The following is a 9,016-nucleotide window of genomic DNA, read 5'->3' as shown; positions in this document are numbered from 1 at the left end:
TTTTTGAACACTCATGTACCATGTAATCTCACAGACACGCAAAGAATTCCACTGTGTATGAGCTGTCTTCTCTCTTCTTTCTGTGGTCAGATGGTAAGTGACCCATGGATGTATCATAGCCTGGAGTTTGGAGCAGCTTACAGAAGCTTGACCTGTACGAGCTAATCTAAGCCTCCTGCCTTGTCGAAAAAAATAGTGTGAGGCAGATCATGCCTGTTTGTTTGTGTGCAAGATGGCCATGCCAGCTAGCCTTTGACACACTAAGATGGATTGATGTAAGGGAGTAAGGCAGCGAGAGAGAGAAAGAGAGAGATAAGCAGACTGTCAGTCTATGGCATACTTACAGACCTTACATTGTAGGCCTCAGATCAGCACATTTCCTTTAGATTTGATAGTTAGAGCATCTTTAAGTTGGCTTGAAGATTTTATAAAGGAACATATAAGACTTTTTTTTCCACACGTCTTATCAGAACTTCTTTTGATTCATGATGCTTGACCATAGAATACCAATTGTTATTTGTGCTTATGCTCAATTATTATATAAAAGAAAATCACTCTCATGCCACTCAGAGGTGATTCGATATAGCAAAGAACAGGTGTTACTGGAGTTGTTTAGGAATGCTAAAGGGCTTAGTAGAAGGACTTATTCTCACCTAATACTTTAATACCCATTAATACCTGCTTCTGTGACTTCCATCCTCCCTCTCCTGGTCCACCACAAGAACCCTGCCCTGACGTAAGCAATCAGAGGATGCAGAAGGAAGCAGTATGGACACGGGAATTAGTGAGTAAGAAGAGTTATTTTGAAAGTGCACTCACCTGAGCCTAGTTAGAAAATGGCTTCAGTTTATTGAAATCACAGAGGAATGAGGAAAGACGTTGTGGTGTTGATGGACAGTGGTGCAAATGAGGGTCACTTTAATTAAGAATCATTTTCTGTGGGGATTGCGCTTTAAGTTAGAAGATGAGCCAGCTTAGGACGTGAAGGTTAATTGATTTGACTAGTGAAATTGTACTTGCACAGTGCTGTTTAAATCAGATTTGTGTGACAGAACACGCTCTGTGTATGCAGTCAAAGATGCCACTCTACAGGTGTTATACTGTTCCATGACTGTGCTTTCTACAAAGGGGTGGTCTTTGTATTAGGCAAATATAGGCAGCTTCCTAGCTGAGCCAACGATCCATTGAAAATAGAAATTAGATATATGTATTTATGCTAAATAACCTACTCCTAATAGACAAACAGATCCATAAATATTTGGACATTGAGAATGTTATTATTATTTTAGTTGCTATATTGGTGTTGAAATTAAATAATGTATATGAACTCAAAGTGCAGACTTTCAAACTTAAATTTGAGGGTATCTACTTCCACATCAGGTGAACGTTGTAGGAAATACAACCATTTTAATACGCAGCCCCTTTTTTTAGGGACTTGAAGTAACTGGACAAACTAACAATACATACTTGCTTGCAAATCCTTTGCTGTCAATGACTGCTTTAAGTCTAGAACCCATAGTCATCATCAGATGCTGGGTTTCTTCCCTGGTGATACTCTGCCAGGCAGCTGTAGTTGTCCTCAGTTCCTACTTGTTCTTGGTGGTGTTTTACCTTCACTTCTGCCTTCACTAAACAAATACATGCTCAAGTCAGGTGACTGACTTGCCCGTACAGAACATTCCACTCCTTTGCCTTAAAAAGTCCTGGGTTGCTTTTGCAGTATGCTTCGGGTCATTGTCCATCTGCATTGTGAAGCGCCATCCAAAGCATTTGGCTGAATCTAAGCAGATGACATTGCCTTATACACTTCAGAAGTCATCCTGTTGTTTTGTCAGCAGTTACATTGCCAGTAAATAAGGGAACCACTTCCATCAGCAGCCATACATGCCTATGCAATAACGCTACCTCCACCATGCTTCACAGATGAGGTGGTGTGCTTTGGATCATGAACAGTTCCTTCTCTTTTCCATACTTTTCTCTTCCTATCATTTTGACACAAGTTTATTTTTGCCTCATCTGTCCATAATATGTTGTTCCAGAACTGTTCAGAAGTTTTTAGATGTTTTTAGCAAATTCCAATCTGGTCCTCCTGGTTTACATCTTGGGGGAAATCCTCTATATTTACTCTGCTGAAGTTTTCTTTTGATTGTTGACTTCAACACAGATACACATGCATCCTGGAGGGTGTTTTCTAATCAACTGTTATGAAAGGTTATTCTTCACAAGGGAATGAATCGTTCTGTCATCTACCATGGATGCTTTCCATGGTCTTCCAGGCCTTTTGGTGTTTCAGACCTCACCTTTGCATTTCTTCTTTTTAAGAATGTACCACATAGTTGATTTGCCCACACCTAATGTGTTTGCTATCTCTTTCATGAGTCTGAACTTTGAACTCATATTCATTATTTAATTTCAACTCCAAAATGTTGTGGTAGACTGCTAAAATAGCAATAACTTTATAGATATCCAAACATTTATAGAGCTCACTATATAGTCAAAGTTAACACATTTCAGTAATAAGTGATTAACAGCCCAAACTTTTTTCATGCTGTTCACATGTTTTCCTAGTTTGACTCTTCAGGCCATGCATAGTTCCACCATAAAGCCCAGTTGCTCACACTCTGTGTTGCCATGACTCTATTACTGCAGCCCACTTATTAAAATACAGCTTTTAAAGGGCAGCTTCCACCACAAGGCTCTCTTGATAAACATTATTGCCAGCTAAAGCAATGCTGTGACTTTGTTTAGCATATTGAGTCTGAAGTATCATTTATAAGCAAAACAAACTACTGATGCTGGCAATATCAGTAATTCAGCAGACTACACAAAGTGGAACAATACAGTGTCTTCAATGTAACAAGAGTCATGTTGTTTTGTTAAATAAATATTCTTTGATAAGAGTTTTATAGTAGATTGTGTTTTTTCATTTAACTTTGTCTTGTTAAATGGTGTCAATTCTTTTTAGAATGCAGGCACAACCATTCAGCAACCCACTGTACAAGTGAGTGAGGAAGCCGAGGGAAAACCGAACTAAATTCACATGGATGAAAGGGCAGCCCCATTTCTGTCTTTTGCCTAAATCCACAATGAGTAATGTATTAGTTGTCTGAATTTATGGTAATGGGTGGACAATAGGTAAACAGTATTGCTTCCCAGTAGTGACCAGTGTTTTTTATGCAACCATTTCTAGATCCTCCCTGCATTGTAATGTTTTCAATTCCCTTTTTTTATGATGTTACACAACCATCATATAAACATATAACCGCATATTTGGTCTACAGCAGTTTAACCCCAATCATTCACATTAAAGTTAGAAAGATGGTTTTTAGCTCTGCCTGCTTTTTGAATCATGCATAATACAGGTTAGCCATTTAGGACAGAGCTCATTTATACATATCAAGGCACAGTAACAAAAACAGCCTGTTCAATTGTGAAGGATAAAGAGAGGTTGGAAATGGTCATAAACATCACGTACAACAATAATGTAGGCCCTTTGAAACTAATTTTCATGTTTGGGGGGGTTCTGCTAATTTAATAAGAACTGTATTTGTTCCACAGCTTTCCAAGATTTATCATTTGCTCAGATGGGAGCAGTTTCTGGAGGATTACATAAAAAAGGACATGTAAACAGGTACTGATTAAGAATGACTAAAGATTTAATTAGTAATTTAATCTTTCTGATTACCCAAAAAGTGTAATCTAATCTGATTACGCCTACTAATCAAGCAGAAGGCTGTATTATACCTCGAATGAATCATCAGATGATGTTTTTTTCCTAAAAATTGTCCATGACTAAATAGGCCATTCCAAAAATAGATATTAATGAAATAAATCTCTACAGTTACCACCCAACTAATCATTGAATTAAGATATGATTCACATTTAAGGACCTAGCTGCTTAACTGCTGTGAGATATAAGAAAGGTATGAGATGATGGTAATGCCACATATAAGTATAATGGGAAGTAATCTCCGACATCTCGACTTATACATTTAGAGTGAAGTGTTCAAAGGTAAACTGACTGTCCAGGCCTGCTTAACATTACAAACTAGCCTCAGTAATGTTAACATTCAGGTAGCTGAATGGACAGTAAATCCATGACTTGTAATACACCTTAATCCAGTTTCCTATATTATTAAGCATTAAATTAGGGCTAGTAAACACTACCTTCATGCTGATAACACAGTTAGGCTGTTTTTGAGATCGAATGGCCATTCAGCTGATGCGACAATTCTTGCATTAGATAATTTAAGAGTGTAGTAACCTGTGAATGTCCTATGCCAGTCTGGGGGTTCTTCTTAGAACCTTTAAAAAGGTTTGTCACCCTCATATCTCATTTTATAAAGATGGTTCTCTATAGAACTTTGCATTTAAAATATTTTTTTAGGGTAACAAAAGTGGTTCTTCCATGGCAAAATACAAAGAACCCCTTTTTAAATGTATAGCCACCACCACACCTCAAATTCCATTTGTACCTAATCTACCTCCGGTCTTCATGAATATGATTGTGTAAAATAGTACAAAAAAGAACAGAAAGTAAAAATACAGACTCTTTCCAGTTTTATTTAACTTGAGTAAATGTCCATAGCATCTAGATCTGATCTTCAAATGTAACAATGTGTCGTTACAAATAAAGATCAGAATTGTCCATGCTGTGGTCTTCTCAATGGTTCTCTATGAGTGTGAAAGCTGGACAGTAAAAAAGCAGAACAGGAGAAATATTGATGCCTTTGAACTTTGGTACTGGAGAACAAACAGACGGATTCTTGACCAAATCAAGTATAGTGACTCAAAATGTGCTCTACCAAATGGTTGAGCAGAACATGAAAGGGTTAAACAAGTAAATTAACTGGTTTTCTTCAACCTAAATAAATACTTTGAATGACAAATTCTTTCAATCAGTTTAGTTTTTTAAGTTGAATAAAATTAGTTCACTTGCTTTAAGTAGATCTGATGAGCCGCTTTTTACACTGCAAGCTCTTTTTAAACATTCTTATCTGATGGTCATTGAGGAGCAGTGCTGGCTGGACTACATAGATAGAACATGTAATCGGGTGCAGGATAAAAATTATATAGATAAACATGTAATTACTAACAATCTGTTTACTTACTTCCAAAAAGGTAATATATAAACCTGATTAAAGCTAAAATCAGGGAATCATTTTGGTTTAAATCCACTTTATACTATACTCTCATGCATTGTATACAATTTTTCAAATACAGTTAGGCTATTCAGGATATCATGGAAGTTTTGAGATCTTGGATTTTGTTGTTTCAAACAGGGCAAATATAAACATACCATTTAGAGCTTCTCAGCAGGATTCTGACTGCTGCATTCAAATGGGTGGAGATCTCTGTTAAGTTCATTTGCATTACGTTAATGTCAGTTTTCTAGGTTTGTTTTTGTGTTACAGCTAATGCCTTTGTTTTGCATATTTGAAATTCGTAACCCAACTTTTACTAAGCATCCAAAGCTATAGATATGAGTTGAAATAGAATGAGCATCTGTGGAGTATACTACAGGAGACCACTGAAACAGTGGTAGACATCTCAGTTACCAACTACAGTGTATTTTTAAGATTGCGAGCAGTTTAAGAATAAGAGATAAAGCTAAGGATAATGCAACTAGCCAACATGTATTTGCATTGGTCCTTGTCACAGTTTTATGTTTTTTAAGTTAATTTGGTGATCCTTAACTTCAGACACCGAAGAGAGCAAGACAGAGAGAGAGAAAGGGAGAATCAAAGTAATTCTGAGATTGTAATGCATTTTTCTTCCACACCGTAATGGATTTCTGAACAGAGCACAGTGTCAGAGAGAATCTCTGTGCTAGCTGACTGTTTCTTGATGAGAGGTGGGGTAGGAGAGGGAGGTGAAACATGATATTATTTAATAGAACTTTGCCCCGCACACTGGTGCAAAGTGATGTAATCAAAAATCAGAAAGTCATTACATGTTGATGCAAGATTATGGGAAAATAAGAATTTTGTCTTTTATGATATAATGAATCGATCAGGAACATAAACTAACCAATTTAAAAACGCCCACTTTGATTTCAGGTTGACTTTAAAGTGTGAGATTAGGGAGCCTCTCTCTCTCTCTCTCTCTCTCTCTCTCTCTCTCTCTGTTTAAAGTGTTGTCTCTCATTAGAGCTGTCCTGGTGGGTAGCACCTTAGTGGGATGGGTTTAAACCACAGGCTACTAGGCCGTCCAAGCCCACACGACTTACTGGCCCAGTGATATGCGTGCCATGCGTTTCTCCCGTCCCAGCACAGACAGGTAATCCGCTCCAGAGCTGGCATGGTTGGCCTCTAAGCCCTGGCTTGATTAAGTGAGACGGATGGTGAAGAGTGAAGAGTAATAGGGTTGAGTGGATTCTATAAGTACCCAGGGACATGTCTCAGTGTCATCACCACTGTGTCTAATGATCACAAGATAATGCTGCATGTTTTGACTGCGTCTGGCAGCTTCCCACCGAGCGTGATTAAGGAGAAGGTGACGTAGAGAGTGGTTGATTTTTATATTGTCTCACTGATTTGGTCTCCTATGGTGACATGATTACTGTGTGAAAGTTTGAATCACTTATCATTTATACAGTTACTTCCAGCCATCCAAACTGACAGGGGTGGAAAATACTCATGTGATTGTACTTTGTTACCATACTCCCAAGAAATTTTATGTTACTAGATTATTGTTGACATACTTGTGAATAAATAATAATAATAATAATAATAATAAAAACATGCAATTATATGGGAATCATGGGCTGATGTCGAGAACTGAAATATTTTTCATATCTGCTGATGCCAACACTGCTGCAGATACATAAAATTATATAAAAGGTAGAAATTAGCATTAAATTAGCCTTTACTTCTGTAAATTAACATTTACTTCTGTATAAGTTTACAAATGCAGTAAAACGATTAAAACAGAGAATTCAGTACAGGAGCCCATTGTCACCTAAACATTCTGCTCCTCCATAGTACATCATCAAATATCATCTTGAAATATTGGTCAAATCTAAACATCTAAATCTGAACACATCTGATGCCATTATAAATATCTGCTGATGTCAGTATGATTCTGATGTCATCATCCGTCCCTAATTTTTGCTCCTTATATTTTCATTTAGACCTTCAAACTACTTGTTACAAATCTTTTGATTTTTCTCATGCCAATCAGTCGTTCCTGTGCATTTTATGTATTTTATTTTTTATTTAAAACATCCAGACAGATTTAAATCATTGTAACATTGTGCCCACTGATTGTGCTCATAGTATGACTCCTCCTTCATTCCACTCCTTCAGTGAATAATAGTTTGTTATTTTGTTAAATAATACGCTAAAGAGAGTAGATTGGAATATTATAAACTAGTCACCAAAAGGTATTTTTAGATGTTTTATTCAACATTTTCAAGTTTTTGCTAATGACAAGATGTTATTGCATAATAAGTTATGATCAACACTTTTTAAATACTGTATGTTGATTTTCTTCATTCTTCATGTTGTGCAGCTTCCTCAGTCATTTTAGAATCATCTACAGCTCTGTTCATCTTTTAGATATATCTAATGATTACAGATTCTTGGTAATTATGTGTTGTTTCATAGCACTAGCATCAGATTAGAATCATTTTATACATGTATCCACAACATGTACATGTATATATGGTTTTCTATTATGGAAAACATTGATTCCAAACTTCTGAATGGTAGTGGATTCTTTAATGTACCAAACACTTGACTAGTACTGGAACACTGTGCTTTGGAATTATAGTGAAAATACATATATACATTGGAAAATATATTGGAAATACAGTGGTTCCTGCTGTGACTCCTGTCATTTGACTGTCAGCCGGAAGTCAAATATTTTTGGCCTTCACGACCGGCCAAAGAGTCTGTCTCTCCAATAAGCCCCTGTAGGATGTGGTGTTATAGCATAGCTTAGCATTCAACAGTCACAACAGTAAAGACATGGATTCCAATGTATTTCTTAACAATGACAGATATTATCGGTTGAAGTTGATTCATTTTTGAGGTGTGTTCAGGTTCATTCCAGCGTCTCCATAAAAGAGCCTCAGTTCAAGTGAGGTGTATGCCTATGTGACCTGTTTACCAGTGGATTATGGCAAACGCTTGATCTGTCCAGCATGTAGTTGAGTTACGATCAATTAGTCGTACACTGGGGAGCCGTTTAGCAAACACACACAAATCCCTGTTTGAATCCACACCTTGTTTTACGATCATGTGATGTGACAGAAGAAATGACCAATCTCTACCAAGAAGGAGGGACAAAACCATATCGGCTATTCTACGTATTAAGGTAATATTGTGTTAACTGGAATTTGAACTGGACCTGAGTGGTGTAGCAGAGCCAGTACTATAAAATTGATGCTTCCAGCTTTAGAAGCTGATTAGCTGAGCCACATTTGATGCTGGCATACGGAAATACGTGTGACCTTGTCAACGTACCAAGTTATTGTGTTACTAGCCCACAATGTCCTACTGTTAACAAATTGCTTGTCAGGAGACTTTTGTGATTATTATTGGCAAATTATATTAGTTATAGAACTTTTTATTACAATTTATCATATATTTTGTTAAGATACCAGAGGCTGTGCATTACATAGGTTTTACCATGGAACACTCTTAAAAATAAAGTTGCCACAATGCGTACTTTAATTGATGCTATTGAAGAACCACTTTTAGTTTCCTAAAGAACCATGTTTGAAAAGACATCTTTGAGTGTGAAGAAGCTTTTAAAGGTTTAAAGAACCTTTTCCAGGTTCTTAGGTTCTTCCTACATTAAGGTTTTATCTTGAATAGCATCTTCACACACACACACACACACACACACACACACACACATTTACAAAAGTGTTCCTCTAACGAATAATAGGTTCTTTAAGGAACCAAAAGTGGTTCTTTCATGGCATCAGATGGAGAACCCTTTCTGATACACTCCTAAAAATGGTGCTTCAATGGTTCTTTAGTAAATAAAATCTATATAGAACCATGAA

The sequence above is a fragment of the Colossoma macropomum genome, unplaced genomic scaffold, assembly GCF_904425465.1.
Source record: "Colossoma macropomum unplaced genomic scaffold, Colossoma_macropomum, whole genome shotgun sequence".
In the NCBI taxonomy this organism is placed as follows: Eukaryota; Metazoa; Chordata; class Actinopteri; order Characiformes; family Serrasalmidae; genus Colossoma; species Colossoma macropomum.
This window is presented reverse-complemented; position numbering follows the sequence as displayed.